Below are 20,661 nucleotides of genomic sequence, written 5' to 3' on the forward strand. Positions count from 1 at the left end.
CAAAGTTATTAAATTTAGCAGAAGAATGAGTTCTTTTGATCCTGAAATCACTATCAACAATTTCAAATTACCGGTTGTTGATAATTGCAAAATATTAGGGCTGATATTTGATTCAAGATTAACCTGGAAACAACATATACAGGAACTTAAAGAAGTTTGACTAAAAAGGTTAAATATAATCAAAACACTCTCACATTATCATTGGGGCGCGGAAGAAACTACATTACTGAAAGTTTACAGATCACTAATTCGCCCCAAGCTCGACTATGGATATTTCGTCTATATGTCTGGTACTAAATCAATCTTAAATTCACTAAATACAGTACACAACACGGCTATTCAGAAAGTCTTTACTGTGAAGCTAATGAACCTCCTCTATGGCTTAGGCGAGAAAACCTTTTTCTCTCCTATGCTGCTGCAATTTTTTCCAATCCGTCCAATCTAGTATATCATTTAATCACATCATCACACCAACCCCATAACAACCCTCCATGTAACTTAATTATACATCCTTTTCCGAGTCTTCTACAACCGTTACTAAAAGATATAAATTTGTCTGTAACAATAACTACCATTATCCAATAATCCCTATTGGACCAACATACTCCCACATCATGATATTTCCCTCACCAAATTTAACAAGGAAGATACCAGTATTAGTACATTAAGAATTCTTTTTCTAGAACTTATAAACAAAAATAAATATAACATAGTTCTTTATACTGACGCGTCAAAGACTGAAAGTAGTGTTGGATATTCTGTAACCACTGTACAACAGCCTATCGAACTATCTAAAATTTCTCCTTGGTATAGTATCCACACTGGTGAACTACTAGCTATCTCACATGCTTTCAAATATGCCCAACAATATCCAAATACACAGATAGCCATATGCTCTGATTCACTTTCCTCTATACACTCCATTAATGCTATATCCACCAACCATCCTATCGTCCAAGATATTCATGACACATATCAGCTTCTTATAAACCAAAATACAACTATCACTCTGATATGGGTACCATCCCATGTTGGTATTAGTGGTAACGAAAAATCTGATTGCCTTGCCAAAAAAAGCCGCATCATCCACGGAGACCATTATCAATATACAAATTTGCAACGATCTCAAAGCTAGATTGAAGAAGCTTAATCTATTCACCTGGCAGATTCACTGGAATAATGTTACTTCAGCGCTGCATGAAATTAAACCCTCAGTAAACCTTCTTACCTATCCCAGTTTATCTCGAAAAAATATGGCAATCATACGGAGATTGCGTATAGGACATACCCGTCTAACTCATGGCTACCTGATGACATCATCTCCACAACCAAAATGTCAGCACTGCAATACGACTCTCCGAATCAGGCATATACTTATCGAATGCCTTTTTATGCCAAAATACGCCAACAGCTCGATATCAGTAATAACTTCAAAGAGGTCCTAAACAGCACAGACCAAATCAACAAGGGCATCAAATTCCTCGAGAAAAGTCAACTGCTCAATAAAATATAAATGTTATATTATAGTTTTTATTATTTTCTCTCTATGTTAAATGTTAACCACATTATTTTGTAATTTATATGATATTACCATGTAAATCGTAGCTCGTGCTAATGACCATAGATGTCACATGCACGTTAATTTAAATAGAAAAAATATTTAGTCGTACAATTAAATTGCCGGAAAAAACAGAAAAAAATAATTTAACTTCCATAATAGATTAAAAAAAATGTGGTTTTATATTGTTTATTTAATTTAACTTTTTTTCTTTTAGAATACTAGTATTTTGTATTATTTTATACTTTGTGTGTTTTTTCTTATCTGTTTTTTCCTTATATAAATCTTACTCTTTCTATTTAAAACTGTAGGTGGTCTTATAAATAATGGTGGTCAATAAATAAATATTATTTTTTTGATGCCACCAGCTTAACAGTAGCTGAAAGTAGCTGTTAATAACTTTGTAAATATAAGCCGTTTTAGAAAAATGAAACTACCATATTAAAAAGCACAATTTTTTGTTCTTAAATACAAATTTACAAGTACAAATTATTTATAACAAGAGGGATGTAAACAGATGTAACGTACCTTACAAATAAGAAGACAGCTCTGCTTGCTTGATTGCGGCAGTACAAATGAACATGACATACACAAAAATATCTGCCGAAGTAGTTGTTGTCTCATCCACTAGATACCAGCACCTAACTGATATTAAGAGCATTTGGCACTTTTTTTAAATTATCTATGTGAAAACACGATGGTGGACCTTGTTAGGCATCTTTATTTCTTTCGTTCTTATGTGGTACATGTACCTTACTGGTAGTACAAAATCTTACTGCAGGATCACTACGTTCATAACTCAAGTTCATTAAACTCACATTTTTACATACATTTAAAATTAGGAGAATACATTTATAATAGGTTGCCAGTCAAAAAGTGGCTGAAAATATTTTTAATTCAATTAATACTAATTAGTTTATGACATTGCAATTTTACCGTTTGCTCCAGTTAATTATCCAAGGAAAGATTCAGGGCAAACGAAACGTGGGGAGACGACGTATATCTTAGCTGCGCAATTTAAGAGACTGGTTCCAGTGCACATCTAACGAATTATTTAGAGCAACAGCTTCAAAGATACGAATAGCAATAATGATTGCCAAACTCCGTAGCGGAGAGGGCACTTGAAGAAGAAGAAGTTTTTGACAAATATTTTATTTCGTTCATTTAAATAAAATATGCTGCTGTAGACGGTTATCCATGTTTTCATATCAAATTAAAGCTAATTTTTTTTCTTAATATGATGATATAGGTTGCATGAGAAAAAATGGTCCAAAATTAGGGTTGTTAGTTGTTAAAAACACGAGGTATCAAAATAAAGTAAAATAGAGTTAGGGCGCAACAACACTGGTTAGACAAGTGGTGTTGCCCACTAGGTGTCTTTTATTTTATCTTTGATAACTCGCGTTTTTAACAGCTAGCAACCCTAATTTTGGACAATTTTTTCTCAGACAAACTTATATTATTATATTAAGAAAAAATAGCTTTAATTTGATATTAAAAACATCCACATACCTCATTAGCAGCGTATTTTATTTAAAAATAAATGAATAAAATAAAGTTTTTGTCAAAAATTAATTACTATTAATTAAACAAAAATATTTTCGGCCACATTTTGACTGGCAACCTATTATCAATGTATTCTTTTAATTTTTAATATATGTATAAATGTGAGTTTGATTAACTACGTTATGAACGTTGTGATTCTGCAGTGTGATCTTGGGCTATAGGTAAAAAGTGTACAGTCAGACTTAGTGATATATATCTCTCTAACTTGCGACTTTGTTGATCTACTGCTCTTTTCTAACGGTTGGCGTTATCACATTTTATTAGATATTATATATCTAAATCCGTTATTTGATGACTGTTTGACTGCATATGAATAATTAATATAGAAGTTAATAAATTATCTATAATCACAACCTGGCATTGGCGTTGTCATTAAAACTCAATTATCATTCCTCAGAATTTAGTGCCTAAAATTTTGGTATTGTATTATAACTCTCCAAAATCTTCTTCTTCTTCTACGAATGTTGGCGATCATCATGGCAATATTTATCTTATTCGCAGCAGCGCGGAAAAGCTGCACAGATGTTGTATTGAACCAGATTCTGAGGTTCTTTAACCAAGATGTTCTTCTTCCTCCTAGACCTCGTTTTCCAAATATTTTTACCTGGGAATTTTACCCTATAGATTTTCTTTTATATGATCCTAGATTAATGAAAATAAATGAGGACTAAGCTCTGAGCCCTGACGCAATTCTATTTTCACATGAAATTGATCAGTCTTTTCCTCATCTCTACTAATACCAGTTGTTACTTCCTGATAAATATTTCTAAAGATCTTTACAGACTCAACGGGGACTCACTTCTTATTACAAAGAACAGAAGCTCCTATATGCTTTCTCAAGACCAATAGATAACATGTAAGTATTTGGTTCTGTTTTCCTATATTTTTCCATTAGATGCTTTATAATGAAAATTGTACATGTTGTCGATTTAGTTTGCAATAAATCAAAATGGTTTGTGGATATTTCGGTTTCTTCACGTATCCGTCTATCAATTACTCTATCCCACATTTTGATAGTATGACTAAGCGATGAAAACTCTTTAGATAAAGTGATTGATTCGACCGTTACTTGATGAAAACTCATTTTATATAACAATAAAACACTGAAAACTTTTGTTTTCAAAACTTCCACTAAGTTTATTTTTAAGTTCTTATCACTACAGCTGTTTCGGCAGAATGTCTTCCACAAGTGATCTATTTTTGATGTGTGTTTACACTTTATAGTCTTTAACAGAATAGGTTGAGGAGGAGAGAATTGTTTGTTTCAGGTTTTTTATTCAGAATTATATCTGTATTTTTTATTTTGTTGATTTCTATGGATTTTAATAAAGATAGCCTAAGGGCTTTATTTTGGATGTGAAGAATTTGAAATTCGTCGATAAAAGAATGATTCTGGTCTAGAAGGTAAAGTGCGTTTTGCTAAACACGCGTAAATCTGTTTTGCTATTACTGAAAAACTATTGTTTTTCTATTATATTCTATTTTCTAAAATAGAATATAATAACAAAACAATAGAATTTTTTAATAATCAAAATATTAAAACCATAAACAAAGATCCGACAGAAAAGTATCAAAAACAAATTAAACTGCCGTTAGAAAATTCAAAATCAATATTAAATTCAATAGAACAGAAATACCTCAATATCATGAATCCATAGCCTCCTAAATTATACTTTTTTTTTTATTAAACTACAAAAACCTGATTACTTAATAAGACCTTGTAGTTTCGTTTTATAAAGTTTCGTCATAGAAACGTTCAAAAAAACTGTTAGAGATTATTTTAGAACACACCAAATTTTCATTTAAATTAACCGTAAAAAATACAATAGCTTTTTAGTTAATAAAATACAACATTTTTAATTACCTAACAACTCCAGATTAATTTCATTTGACGTAAAAAATCTTTTTCCTAGTATTCCCCTTACAGAAACTTTTGTTATAGTAAAAAACCTCTTAAACCATAATATTACGGATCCAATCATTACATCTGAAATTTTACATCTTCTTGAAATTTGCATAAACCAGGACTACTTTGAATAATCAAATATTACGAATAACAGTACCGAATTTATAATGGATAATCCTCTAAACCCATTGCTATCAGATATTTTTATGGATCATCTAGAAACAAAGATTTCAAAACATCCTATATTTAAATAGTTTTTATATTGGTGGAGATATGTAGATGATGCACTGGTATGTTTTACAGGAATTAACAGGCAACTTGATCAATTTTTATCGTATATTAATTCACTCCATAGTCATATTGAATTTACAATAGAAACACAACAAAATCAATCCATCAAGTTTCTAGATTTCAAAATTATCAGACTTAAAAGTATTTCAGAGTTCTCTGTATTTCATAAACTTACCCATGCTGACACGACTATACACAATTCATCATCCCATCCTACACAACATAAACTGGCAGCCTACCATAGCATGTTACATAGATTAATAGAAATTCCGATGTCAAAAAACAACTTTGAGATAGAATTAAACATTATTAAGCAAATAGCAGTAAACACTGGGTACAACGAACAAACAATAAATAAAATTTTAAATCATAAACTATATAAGAAAGCCCTGAAATAAGTATTTTCACCACCAGAGAAAAAACCCAGTACCTTCTGCTCGATTACATATACAGGCAAAATATCAACAAAAATAGCCAAATACATAAAAAAGAAAGGAACCTAGAACATAGAAAAGAAAGGAAGGATTACCAAGGGTAATAGTATGGTTTGGCCAAGTTGTTGTTTGTTCTAACAAACGGTTTGGAGTTCGAAATGAAATAGATATTTTCAGTTTTAGTTTTTAGTATACTTGTTTTAAGACATATATTCTCCAGACAATATCTGTTGAAACTACTTTGTTTAACTATACGTTTTGTTTATTTTTGATTGTCTTTTGAAATAGTAGCACTAATCTCTAGTTAGTTTCCACAAAACTTTGTTATCTCCCTTATGTGTATTGGTCCTATTTTAATCATTTAGGACTTAACATTTATTAACCTTAGAACCACAAGGTGAAACTACAGTCAGAAAACTTATTGTTAAACAATAATAAGATAAACTAATATACATAGTGAATCGAAATATAAAATTTCTTTTATTTTTTATATAGTTTTTAAGTTAGCGTTTAGGGGGTCAAAAGTAAAATAAAAAAAGAAGTTAGTAGTTAAATAGTTTATTACATATTATATTTTTACAAACTTTACAAATACTAAATTGATGTTTTGTACACAAATTTCTTGCATAGTAAATACAAATATGGCAGCCTTTTCTATCGTTATGGAAGGAAATAACGCCGACTAATTCCTTTCTGAGGATTTGCAGTGGATTTTTCGGCCGGATATCCCAAATAATTACCAAGAGATTCCCTTAACTTTTTTGGAAGCCGTGTATTATTCATTCTTTGTTGCATATGATCTTGCACTAATGCATCAGCTAAGAACTTCAGGAATTTCTAACAGAAAATTATTTCGTCAGAATGTTTCAGTCTGAACAAAACCATAATGTTTACTTCACCTTCGTCTAACATTCCATAAAAAACTTTTAGTTGCCATGATCTTGTTTTCCTATCAACGGTTTCTGTATTGCACAATTGATCAAAGGTATCGATGGACCCCTTGGGACTGTTGTAAAACAGAATTATTTTTGGTTTTTTGTTAACTACATCAGTTTCATCATCTTCTTGTTGCCATTCTGTCATATCAAATATATCTTCAAAATGATCGTCCAATAGTACATCATCTTCATCTTCACTTTCACCAAGAGAACATTCTTCTTTACCACTAGAATCATCCTCATAAAGTTTTTTCCACAAAACTTAATAGATGCTATAAATTATTATTACTTAAAAAAATTACCAATAAAAACTTGTTACGTTAATCATAAGGTGGAGTCAAAAATCAAAATCAAAACTGCCCTGCAAACACAACTAAATGTGAACTTTCATAAAAACATACATCACCAGTTACAATCATGCGAAATACTGAAGATAGATGGACGATTGAGCGGATAACTTACAGCCTCATCAAGATCACTGGTCACTGGCGATCCAACCTTGTGGTTCTAGGGTTAAAATAATTTCCCAAAGTACTTAAATTTGGTGGATACTTCACAAAGTCTGTCTTACAATTTATTTTATTTTTTTAACATTTCTGTAAAATCTAATATTGTAATTCTATGTTTATGTATAGTTTAGTTACCATATTATATCTCTGATGCATAATTTTGTTGCACTGGTACTTTCGTTAACTTCACCAATATATTATATTATATTATATATATATATATATATATATATATATATATATATATATATATATATTATTTTTCGCCTGTGACGTGTATTAGAGAAATATTGCTTTCATGTTTAATACTTATTCTAACATTTGCCAATGCCTTACATGCTTAAATGTCCCTTAAATAAGACAAGAATACAATTCTTATTCTATTAGAAAAAAAAAATGTAAATTAATGGTAATTCATAAACAAAGAAATAAATACTATATTTTATTTCATCTACTAGACTAAATATTGACTTTTGTAGATAAAAGTAAAAATTAAATTTTAAACTAGAAATAGGCGTAGGCAAAAACATGCAGAAGTTGAAAGGGGTACAATTTTCCATCAGTTGGTGAATAATTAGAATTAATAAATGTTCTGTTAAATTATTAGCAAGTTGAATCAAAGTTGAAAAAGGAGATAATTCACGTGGCAACAAAGTAACCATTTGCCGAATGAGTTACACTCGTGTCGATAATTTTCATTAAAGAACCTTGGCGTATACTATATTTTTCGTTGTGTTGCCAGGCGCGAGAATAAAAAAAGTAGATGGTTTGCTTACACGTCAATATACTGCCTACAATTCAAGCACAACTATTCAAGGATTGGCATTGTGATTCATTTATTGTTATGGCACATTCAAGTTTTAAATTCGAATGGCATATTGGTTGGTATCATTAGAATTCTCGGAATGAGAACTTGCTTATCCTTAAATTTTCCTTTCAGTGTCGTCGCGTATATTATTTATTCTATAGAAAAAATCAGTTAAAGAAAAAGAAAAAGAATTAAAAATTCCTAAAATTTTTCTACGCTTTTTTTCTTCTTCCTGTCTACGTTTTTCCTTCACCTCTTCCTCCTCTTGCCAACGTTTCTCCTTTTCTTTTCTTTTTCTTGTGTAAGCTTCTCCTTCACCTCTTCCTCTTCTTGCCCGCACGTCTCCTTTTCCTTTTCCATTTCTTGCCTATGCTTCTCCTTCTTCTGTTCCTCTTCTTACCTATGCTTTTCCTTTTCCTATTCTATTTCTAAAAACCATGCTGGGGTCTGGACGTATCCATTTCGTTAGATCTTGTGTTAACCATTAACAATTATTAATATCTCTTTTACCCCAGAAATGTTAATAATCTTACAATTCTTCCAATCACGTTTATTAAAAACAGAAAACAATATTACAATATCCACAAGGAAAATAATTCCTGCGGCTGGCTGTATATTACGTATCATAAAAAGAGGTTAATCTTTGTATGTGGGTATATTTTATAAAAACCCTTAAAAGGGCAACATTAAAAACACGAACGTTTTCGGAACAACTGTTCCATCATCAGGTTAAAATACAGGTTACCATGCCTGAGCCACCAAAATATTTGGGTAAAAACCCTTTAAAATGTATTGTGTTACCAAAGATTGTACATGATGTTGATAATATTATATGATGTTTAATATTTTAATTAAATTTTACTTCAGGTAACATACACCCATGCTTAAGTGAGTTCCAGTGTCCGGAGAGTAAACTTCTTCAAACGGACTTCAGCTGGTAACTGAACAGTACCATACATTTTAAAGGGTTTTTACCCAAATATTTTGGTGGCTCAGGCATGGTAACCTGTATTTTAACCTGATGATGGAACAGTTATTCCGAAAACGTTCGTGTTTTTAATGTTGCCCTTTTAAGGGTTTTTATAAAATATACCCACATACAAAGATTAACCTCTTTTTTTTTTAATATTACAATACTTGTTAATAACTTTAAATAGATGACAGAAATTCTGCCACTAGTACTACTTGAACTGTCAACTTCTTGTTTAAATACGTTTTCAGTACATTACAACAACGTTGTAATACAACCTCATTAAGTTTGTAAGTAGTGAATTTTTTAATTAATTATACCAACGCCAACAATTTATTCATCACATTTGTAGCTCCCTGATGAAGGACATAAGCAATGTCCAAAAGCTTGGAATAAAAATTTAAAAGACTACACGTTTCATTTTTTATTGCTGCAAACCCAATATTTAACGTTTACTTCCTTACGTTGTCAGCAAATACTTCTGGTTCATTATATATATATATATATATATATATATATATATATATATATATATATATATATATATATATATATATATATATATATATATATATTATATATTCTCACTTGAAGTGGATAGCTACAAAAGGTGCCATCTTCTTTAAACATCATGAACAAAACCCGATGTAACAGAATCGTTTTATATCCTTTTCAGATGTTCGAAATGTACATTTTTGTAGCATTTCGAAGCTTACATTTCAGCAAAAGCAAAATTTACTTGTTATAAGACTCCAATGATACTGATTTATACACGAAATATTTGGCGAATTGTACGCTTGAGCTATATATATTTATCTTTTTAATTCATTAAAGCGACAGTAAGCTTAAACGGATAGAAAACGATTTTATTTCGTGTTTCGTGTTTCGTTCATGGCCGTCAAAGTAGATGGCACTCTTTGTAACTATTCACTTCAAGTAGAAAATAAGCAAATATATTCGCTAGCGATTGTCTGTGTGAATTTATATCAACCTGAGTCTCTAACAAGGCAAGGTTATGCAGAAATACCGCGTTATAGGACTTAAATGATATCGATTTATACACGGAACGTTGTATATACGTTCCGAATAAGGAAAAATATTCTGAAAAATATTTTTGGAAACTCGGCAACTTTAATATCCAAAATTTATACACATTTGGCTGTATAGAGCCAAAATTTAAAGCTCGTAGTACTGCTAAAAATACATCTTTAAGGCGAAGCCACACTGTGATGTATTACATAAGGTCCTCCATAACTGGTAAATTACAAATTTGTACGAAGGCAATCTTAAGTACAAATGGATTAAAAAACAATAGAGGAAGAGTTGAGAATGTTGTAAGAAGTATGAAAACTGGTTAATCAACTTCAAATATGGATGGCAGGGGTTCACGGTAAAACTATAAAAGAACATATACTGATCAACAAAGCGGTTTTATCATGTCTTTCACTCTAGAGAAGATATTCGGATGTAGATATTCCGATAAATTTAGACGTATATTTACCCAATAATTTAATATTAAGTTTAAAAACTCACAAACAAATACCTGCGGTGTTTGTGACAGCTTAAACGTCGCTGTTACGAAGGTCGCTCCAAAAACTGATGAAGACGCTATACAAGAGTTAAAATTTAAACAAGTATTGCATCACCGAAAAGCAAAAGCTGACCAAGACGCCATAAAAGAAGAGACTCTGAAAGCTCCAACATCTGATGGGATTTATGCTGTAACATTCGATCTTTGCCGATCAGCAGACTTTGCCAATTCCTAAATTTTTAACAGGGCCAACCTTTTACAAAAAGAAGTTGTTTTATTATAATTTCAGCATCCATAGTTTGTATCTCTCCCAGGGGTATTTTGACATGTGGGATGAGGCAACAGCTGGCAGAGGAGCTGATTAAAAGCTGTATAAATAAACATTTTTATGGTTGGGTTGCCTCGGTTTGGATTCGTCTAGTAGCAGATGGCCGTTTTTAAGAAATTATTCATATGTTTCCTCAACTTGGGCATACAATGCTTCCTTCAGATCAAGATTTTGCCCTAGTGGTAAAACACATTAGAGCTCACTGCCAATATGTCTATTCTCCAAAGTAATGTTCCCATTGCTTTGGAGTTCCCAAGTTTTTTTTGCTTTACAGAAAAAAAAAACACCATTCGTAGTATATCGTATGAAATAGAAAGACTTAAAAATTTCTGATATGAGGAATTATTTCCAACAGTCAAAACCAGCCGACAATCGTCAGACGAGTATCTTAAACGTTGTTAGAATGAGATTTTCAGCTGAACATCTGGATATGAAAGTTATCGGACTCATATAGTGGCCATTTTAGTAGTGTCTCAATTTAAAAAAGAGGCAGACTGATTCGATTTAAAGAACAGTTTCTCAACAAACTATAAAGAAAATATGAAGCTCAAGAGAAATCGCGTACTAGAAAATGGACAGTACAATTGAGAAGAAGACGTAACCATCAATAGAATTTACTATAATAATTTAAGTTGTAAATAATAAGTTTAGTTTTCTTTACAAGAATTAATAAATCAAATTACAATAAAGAGCAATGAATTCAGGTCTTAACCTGACTTTTGGAAAAGCAAATAAACATTCAAAGTAAATGGTTAACTTAAAGACTGGATTGAATCTTTGTTACGTTAAATATTTTGTATCCACAGTGCCTGTCTAAACCATGTACAAAAAACTGGAAGCATGCGAGTTTGGTATTATTCCAGGATGATTAGAATATCATGCATGGACTGAAAACGAAACGCATATATTTTTCTTAGTGAAAACAACGAGCGTGAAATTTTCTTCACGCTCACGACTTCAAAAAGTACATGATCAAGTATTTTGGCCAGATCATGAACTAATAAAATTATATAATAGAAGGACGATCAAATAAAAGATCGAAAAGGAAGAGCTCTGAGTGGCAGTAAAAAATGCATTGGATATTTTATTAAAAAAAAAGTCTTTTGTTAAATTAAACTTTGGGCTACCCTGTAGACATGAAAATAATTTTACGATACTTTATTTTGACCACCAATAGTAAATATCTCTCAAAAAATCTCATACGTTACTTTTACATTATAAGAGTAATAGAACTATGAGTCTGCCGGACCCTGTAAACAAACCTTTGTTTTCTTAATGTATGAGACTATTATTCTAATAAAAATATTGTTTACAACCCTTATCTTGTTTGTGTGTATTTTGTTAGTGGGCAGCAGACCTTGTAACCTATTTACCTTACGCTACTGGAACCACATACATGTAGAGATTAAAATTGTGCCTACACGCAATCAGTGCATATTTGTTGAGTGCTTTCTCCTGACTGGTCGTAAAATTTAAGATTTTGAAGGTAAGCAATTTGGCAGAATAATAATTTAAATTTATTATACCTAGTAAAACTGGTTGCATAGCTACTACGTAAAGATAGTTAATGTATATTATAGAACATAGATGACCAATATGCAATTTTAATCCAGCTTAAGTTACTTAATTATCGAAGTTAGCCAATATCAAAAGTTTACCACATGGTGTTTGTTCTCTTATATAATCTAATAATTAACGCACGAATGTAAACATGCAACTATGCTCTGATATTTAAACTAATTCAAAGGATTTTGTGCTCTTCAGTCTTCTATCACACTGTATTTTCAAGGCGCTTTAAGAATTTTTTGTATCGTATGCCAGTTTTAATAGAGAAAATGGATTTAAAGTATATTTAATAACTTCATGTTTTCATAGACCTACAAATTATTTATCTCAGGTAAAAAGACCCCTTTTATTAAAGTACTGAGGCGGTTCTGCAATTAAACAAACAGTTTTCTCTGGATCATACCAAATAATATAATTTGTCTCTGGCTATCTCCAATGATATCCTATTTTGTTTATAGCTTTGATTTTAAATTTATCTGTTATTTCTTCTACTACTCCTGGAAAATGTTTCTCCTCGCAAACTACAATGACATAGTGAACTAGCTCGTAGTCGCCCACCTCTAAATCCCTAGAATTGTTAGTTTTTAGGATTTCTGTTCTTTCACCTGTTTTTCTGCCAGAACCAACATTTTTGTTTAAAATTTCATTTTATTTTTCATTTGCACTACCTATCTCTCCTCTTTGTTTTTCTTATTAGTTATAATTTGACAGCTTTCGAAATTTAATTTTTTTCTGTTTTCTTGCTATTAGATTCTGCATTTTTCTTTGTGGTGTTACGTGCTTTTTTTTCTTCACGCTTTTGTTTTTTCCTTGCTTACTTTTTATTTTTTTCAACTTTTACTCTCCTCTTGTACTACCTGAAATCATCAATAATCGTTTCTACAGGTGTTAGTTTTTTGTATCGTTTATTTTGGACGTTTAAGCTATTTTTCTGGGGAAATAATATGCATTTTTAAATGGCGTTGGAAATTTTGGAGGAGTGACAAAATAGGGTTCAGCAGAATTTATGAGAGATTGATTTTCAAAATAGGTTCAGAAATCATGAACTATTTTGCATTCACATCTTTCAATGTACTTTTTGGTAAACCATACATTTTTGATGCTTTATAGACAGACATGCCACTTTTCATATGTGAATATTTTTTTGCATTGGCTTAGGCTTTTTAGTTTTGACCATGATTCTAGAAAAAAAATCAAATGTGAATCATTAAGTCTTTTTTTTAGATACCATGTCAGGCTAAATTTGGGTTAGGCCGAAATTAGAGCACATGAGAAATATCTTCTTTACGTGCCACCTCCGCGACGAAGGTTGGCAATCATCACTGCTACTCTAACTTTTGACACTACTGCCCGAAAGAGTTCAGTTGAGCTGCATCCAAACCATTCTGTGAGGTTTCTCAGAAAGGACATTCTTCTTCTACCTATGCTGCGCTTTCCTTGAATCTTTTCCTGCATTATTAGTTTTAGGAATTCATATCTGTCACCACGTGTTATATAACCCAGATATTGTAGTTTTCTTATTTTGGTGGAATTCAGTATCTCTCTGCTGTTCCCTATTCTTCTTAATACCTCTTCATCAGTTTTTCTGTCTGTCCAGGAGATTCTTAGCATTCTCCGATATGTCCACATTTCAAATGCTTCCAATTTATTGAGACATTGTTATAATCCAGTAAAATAAGGCAAAAAAGGGGTCAAACCTCGGAATGAAAGATAATAAGCTAAAAATTTGCATACGTCTTAGCGACATCTTAGCATCGACAGACGTATAATTTTGAGTGAATATTTTTAATTGCAATAGCTGATTTATGTTTTATTTGTAACAAGTTAATATCAGAAGTTGTCTCTGTGAGTGTTGTGCGTGGCTTACAAACATTAAAAACTGCAAGTATTGAAAGAAATGACGGTCATATAAATTATTTAAATACTTTGACTTCTGTGATGGTGCATGTTGAGTGTCGAAAAGTGTATATAAGTAAACATTCAATTGCTGCATCGAAGCGACGTGCAGAAGAGGATGAAACTTCAACTGCAGCAAGTCCACCTCGTAAGAAACGAGAAGAAGTATTTGATTTTAAAACATCTTGCTTGTTTTGTGGTCAAGTAGCTGATGAAGCCATAGAAAAAAAGAAAAATAAATAAGAACTGCTGAATACAATATTTTGCAATTGCAAGAAAGGTTGTGGTTCTAATTGCGGAAGCAGGAAATCAGGATTGCAATGTACTTTAATTTGTGGGCAGTGTAATGGACAATCATGTCTAAACGCTTCATCAACTTCAGATGATTTTAATGAAGAAAGTGAATATGTACCTGATATTCTTGAATATTTTTATTCTGATACTTTAATAAACGAGAATGATGATGATGAATCCGATATTGAGCAGTCAGAGGAAGAAGAAGAAAATTAATACAAAAATATTCACCATACATAATAAAAGAATATATAATATATTTGTAACTTTAATAAATCTATTATTGGATTAATAAATAAATATATAATTTAAAAAAATAATAAATATGATTTTTTCAGTATTTAATTAAATATAAAAATGATTATTGTTGAATTCTGCACTTGATCTTAATTTATCGTATATACAGCTGTTAAAAATATCATTAAAGTTCATTTGAAATATTTCATTTAATATTGTATGTTTGTTAAAAATAAAATAAATATTATATAAAAAATATATATTTTATAATTAATATCTATAAATATAGTTTATTAAATAATAAATAATACAAATTTAATGATAATAATAGTATTTTAAGTAAATAATTAACTATATAACTTATTATTTATTGAATCCTACTAGCTGACTTCGCGTTACCGTATACACAGGTAAGCGGTCCCCCACTCTTTGCGCTCTATCTTAAGAAGGGTTGAAGGTACATAAAAGTACTTGAGACAAAAACTGAAGAGAATTTTCCATTCTACAATTTTTCTTGCCACCTTAAATGTCATAAAGTGTAAGGGAAACGAGATATTTGCAGAAAACTCATTTTAGTGACCTTTGACCTTAAATATCTTAAGTCGCGGACACGTGAATATATGAGACTTTTGAGGTAAGTTTTATACCATCAAAATAAAGACGTATGCAAATTTTCAGCTTATTATCTTTTATTCCGAGGTTGCATCTTTATTTTACCGGACTATTAATTTAAAGTCCATGTCTCCACACCATACAAAAGAACAAAAAATACATAACACTTTAGTACTCATTTTCTAAGATTAAGGCTGAGGTCTGTACAACATAATATTTGTTTTATATTATTGAATGCACTTCAAGCCTTTTCTGTTCTAACTCTAATTTCTTTGGTATAATTGTTTGTTTCATTAATGTTTGCCCCTAAATAGTTATGAATTCTAAACTCGCTCTATCGTCTTATTATTTACGTGTAGATTGATGTATCTAATATTTTTCTTTGATATAATTTTAGGTAATATACCTGTTCTATATATGATAATAAATAATTCGACAATACCATGTATATTGCAGTCGGCAATAAGTTGCAATATTTCTGTCGGTATTTCGTCTGGTCCTACTACTTTCCCAGTTTTCATTTTTTAATTGTGTGTTTTACTTCACTTTCTGTTCTTTCTGGTCCAGTCTCTTCAACGAAATATTGGTTATCTATTTTGTCTCGTTTGTCGTTAAACAGCTGTTCTATATAATTTGCCCATACCATTAATTTTTCTGTATCCATTACTGTGTCTCCCTTTTCATCAACTAGTATATTTTGTTTGTATTCTGGTCTTCTAGTTAATTCTTTTATTTTCCTGTGTAAATTAAAGCTGTCATGTTTATTTTGTAGCATTTCTATTTCATTACATTTTTCTTTTAACCAATTTTCTTTTGCTATTCGAATTTGTCGCCGTTTTTCGTTTTGTGTTTGCTGGTACAATGATTTAGTTTTGTCCCTATATACTCTTCTATTATTCATCAAGTTTAGTATTTCGTCCGTCATTCAATCTTTTTTCTTTTATTTGGTTTTGCGTATATACTTTTTTGAAGGTTTTATTAAGTCAGCTTTTATTTTTTCCCAGTATTTGTTGATGTTATCCTAATAAAATAAAGATGCATACCAAACTTCGCGTATACAGAGCAATTGTAGAACCAATTACCACATATGGTGCCGAATGTTGGACGATGACGAAGAATGAACGAGATAAAGTAGACGTTGTGGAAATGGATTATCTTAGAAGGTCATGTCGAGTATCGAGAATGGAAAGAATCAGGAATGAGGAAATACGAAACCGTACAGGAATTAGAGAAACTCTTTCAGTTAGAATACAAGGAAGGCAATTACAATGGTATGGTCACGTGATGAGAATGGAGGAGGAGCGGTGGCCAAAGAAAGCCTTAATGTATGTTCCGCCAGAAAGAAGGAAAAGGGGAACACCACCAAATTACTGGAGAAGAGAAATTACAAAGACAATGCAATCTAGAGGCTTAGAAGAGGGAGATTGGAGAGATAGGAAAAGATGGAGGCTGAAATGCGGGAAGCGGCAATCGCCGTAGGACCCCCGTTATATGATGATGATTTGTTGATGCTTTCTTCATTGCATTCCCCTTCAATCTGTAAGGTGTTTAGACGTTCATTTATTTTTTCTTTTAAATTTTCTCTGATTTCTGGATCTATTTGTGCATTTATATCAGTTCTTTCTTATTTTGCTGTCTTCTCTATTCTTTTCATTTTAATTTTCATATGTGCTACTACGAGATTATGGTTAGATGCTCTATATCTGTTCCAGGTTGTGTTTTGACTGCAGGAATACTATTCCGATATCTTTCTTTGATCATTATGTAATCTATTTGATTTTTATTATCTGATGTTTATTATCTCTTGGCGATTTTCACGTGTACAAACATCTATTAGGTCATTCAAAGAAAGTGTTTGTAACAATCATATTATTATCTTGGCAGAATTGTATCAACCTATCTCCTCTTTGATTCCTATTAGCTAATCCAGAATTTCCTACTACGTTCCTTGTGCTACCCTTTCCAATTTTGGCGTTCAGGTCACCCATTATTATTGTGACGTCACGTGCTTTGGTAGTTCTCAATGCCTCTTGAATTTGTTGATAGAACGATTCCAACTCTTCGTCATCTTTTTCGGCCGTTGGGCATAGACTTAAATTATGTTTATTTTTCTGTCTTCTGTTTTTAGTTGTAGTAGCATAACTCTTTCGGAAAAAGGTAGAAAATTCTGGACGTGTTGTGGGATTTCATTGTTCAGTATTATTGCCACGCCATGTCGATGTTGTGTGTCATTATTACCCGAATAGTATATCGTATGATCTCTAACTTTACATTTTCCATTTCCTATCTATCGGGTTTCACTTATTCCTAAAATATTTATGTTAATTGTTTTCATTTCTTGGATTACATTGTGTGTTTTTTTCGGATTCGAACATGCTGGTCACATTCCACGATCCAATTTTAAATTGACGGTCTGCTTTTTTCTTTTTCTGGTAGGGATTTCGCTGGTTGACGATGTGTATTCGCAGTAGACGTCTGCTTACTCTATCTTCTAATTTCATTTTGATTCGACTAGGAATATCTTACGATCTTTAATACATTGATTTTCCGTTGTCTTCTGTATTGTTATGCCGTTGGCTAATGTCTTAACTGATCCGCCTGTAAGGCCAGTTTCCCAACCCTAGGACAAAAGAGTGCCCTACCACTTACCAGCTCATCCACCCGAAGCCCTTGGTCAGGAAGTGGGGGGATTGATTATACCGCCAATCTCTCGGACGGAAGAGCCTCGTTTGTTATCTGGCAGGAGGCACCGAATAGTCAGGATCAAGACCATTACACGGGCAGATGAGGTTGACATTTGGATCGGAGAGGCTGTTGCGCGTCACTATCCCTTACATCTCATAATAAAATCTAATACCGCACAGAATGCAATAAAATTATCTTAATGTTTTTTTTTGTAATTAACAAATTGTCAGACTATATTTATATTTTAACTTAAGTAAGTTACAAATAAAAATTAATTTTTTTTGGGGACAAATTTGACATTTTTTTAAAATTTTCTTCCATTAGAAATAACTATCTGACTTAGAAACAACTACCTGACTTTCATAGTTGTAAACTTCCTTTTTTGTTTTTACAGAAAAAAAAGTATGGGACGGAATTTGATATTACGTTTTTGGTAATATGTTTTGAAAAGAATATATTACTTTTATTTATTAATGTTTAATATTAAAGAACAAAAAGTTGAATTAAAAAAACGCTTACATTCGTAATTACGGCCGTAATTAGATAAGCTACTAAAATTGTGCCCTAATACCGGCCTAATCTATTTTTGTAAATTATACTTTGTTTTGGGCAAAACACTAAAGTGTTTTATACAAGATACAACTATAAACTATTTCTACTGAACAAATGTAGGTGAAAAAATATTTTCTGTAATAATTTGCAAGCAAATATTGTAAGCAATGAATTTCTGAATGCTTACCTGAAACACTAAATATTGACGACCGCTGACGTCGCTTAATTAAATCGAATTGATTAAAACAAAAGCTAGAACATGTCACCCCACCATTTATAAATAAAAAAAAATGGCCTAATAAATTTGTCTCTAGGATACACACGCGTCGCAGTATTAAGTTGAGAAATTCAATTTTTTTAATAAGCCGGATTTGCATCACGAATTTGTATAGGCCGTTAATAGGTAGTTTTATCTTAATATGAATTTTCCATCGTATTTGCATAACTACTTAGTTATTAGTGATTCTAGCTGAAATATTTTGTATTTTTTATTAGTGAAGTTACCGTGAATAGGTTTATTTTAATTCAATCGATTTTTTAGTTCAACTTTTTGCAGTTTGTTTGTTGTGTCTTCGCTAGTGACTCGTACTACCAAAACGGTATTATCAGCAAAGGTAACGATGCTATCATGGTTTGATACAGGAAAGTCGCATGTAGATAGCAGAGAAAGGTCCAGCTTATTTATCTTAGATGTAAATAAGTATTTTCCGCTCTAATTCTAAAGTGTCTTTCAGATATACAAGACAGTAAAATTTGTGAAAATTGTCATATATCAGACTGTAAAGTTTGTAAAAAAGAAAACAAGAACAGATTCCTCCTCCTTACTATCTTCTGCAACACCTTCAGTTGGGGAGTTGGAGCATATATTGAGAATATCGTGACATTGAACCGTTTGCCATTGAGTCTAATATAGCAGATTCTTCTTTAATTTTTTTATATATAATTTATTTTTTAATATAAAAACAGAAAACCAAAAAAGGTATATTGATGGAAGGCAACCGTATATACGCATTTCTGATTATTGGCCGTCTTCAGTACGGTGCAGCCAAGTTAGAAATGGAGCATGTTAACTTGGGAAAGGATCACTACAGGAGCAATGCGACCAGTTTGTGGCATTAGAATTAGAAGACCCTGATGATTTCCAGGGCAACAACTAACAATTACCACGGAGGAAGCTACAGCTACCTGGGATAACGAATACCAAACGTTGAAACGTTTAAAACAAATGAAAAAGGATAATGCGAGTGAATAATAAAAGTAAAATGTAATGGCATGTCTCGCAAACATATACCTATGTATTTCTGGTATATTGGTCGTCTTCAGTACGGTACAGCCAAGTGAGAAACGGAGCATGTTAACTTGGGAAAGGATTCAATTTGATATTTGGCACTTTGGCAACAATTTGTGGCATAAGAGTTAGAAGACCCTGATGGTTTCCAGGGCAACAACTAACAGTAACCACGGAGGAAGCTACAGTACAATGGTTCAGAAAAAAATTTAAAAATTTGTTTAATTTATTTCTTCATGGTAGTCCACTAAAGCCGATTTAGAGGAAAATATGGCTATTTTCCTTAAGAGTATAAAGAATAATGTTTGTACAAAAGAATTTTATTTCAACATCTTTACGTTTTCTTTATGATTCAATATATTACCGTTTTTCATGTTTTAATATATTTTACACTTCTTTTATTCTTAATTTGCCACGAGCGACATTAGATCCATTTTTGGATATATGTTTATATTTTTGATATAATCTCAAAAATTCAGTACTTCAGTACAATACTAAGTGACATACGACAACAACTAAACAGTTCTTTTTTCAATTTAATCCATAAAGGAATTAAAGTCACATGTTCTTCTGAAAAGAATTAAATTTGATTTCATGTTAAACAAATCTGTAACTTAATACACTTTATGATATCTTTATTAACGAAAAATATATTTACTTCGTTCATACATATTCTAAATTGTATTACAAAT

General features: G+C 31.5%; 1 protein-coding gene across 4 annotated transcripts in view; it reads left to right on the forward strand.

Annotated features, from left to right (window-relative positions):
* The window catches only part of LOC140447610 (probable 3',5'-cyclic phosphodiesterase pde-5), a 296,700-nt gene that overhangs the window by 206,362 nt on the left and 69,677 nt on the right, over positions 1–20,661 (forward strand). The window contains exon 1 of one of the 4 annotated variants that reach the window (XM_072540361.1): positions 12,222–12,325. The exons of the other annotated variants lie outside the window; for them this stretch is intronic. The gene's annotated coding sequence lies outside the window, so the exon portion shown is untranslated. Of the gene's footprint in view, positions 1–12,221; positions 12,326–20,661 lie in introns of those variants that run through there. 4 annotated transcript variants of the gene reach the window in all.

This window comes from Diabrotica undecimpunctata, chromosome 8 (genome assembly GCF_040954645.1).
Source record: "Diabrotica undecimpunctata isolate CICGRU chromosome 8, icDiaUnde3, whole genome shotgun sequence".
NCBI classification, from domain to species: Eukaryota; Metazoa; Arthropoda; class Insecta; order Coleoptera; family Chrysomelidae; genus Diabrotica; species Diabrotica undecimpunctata.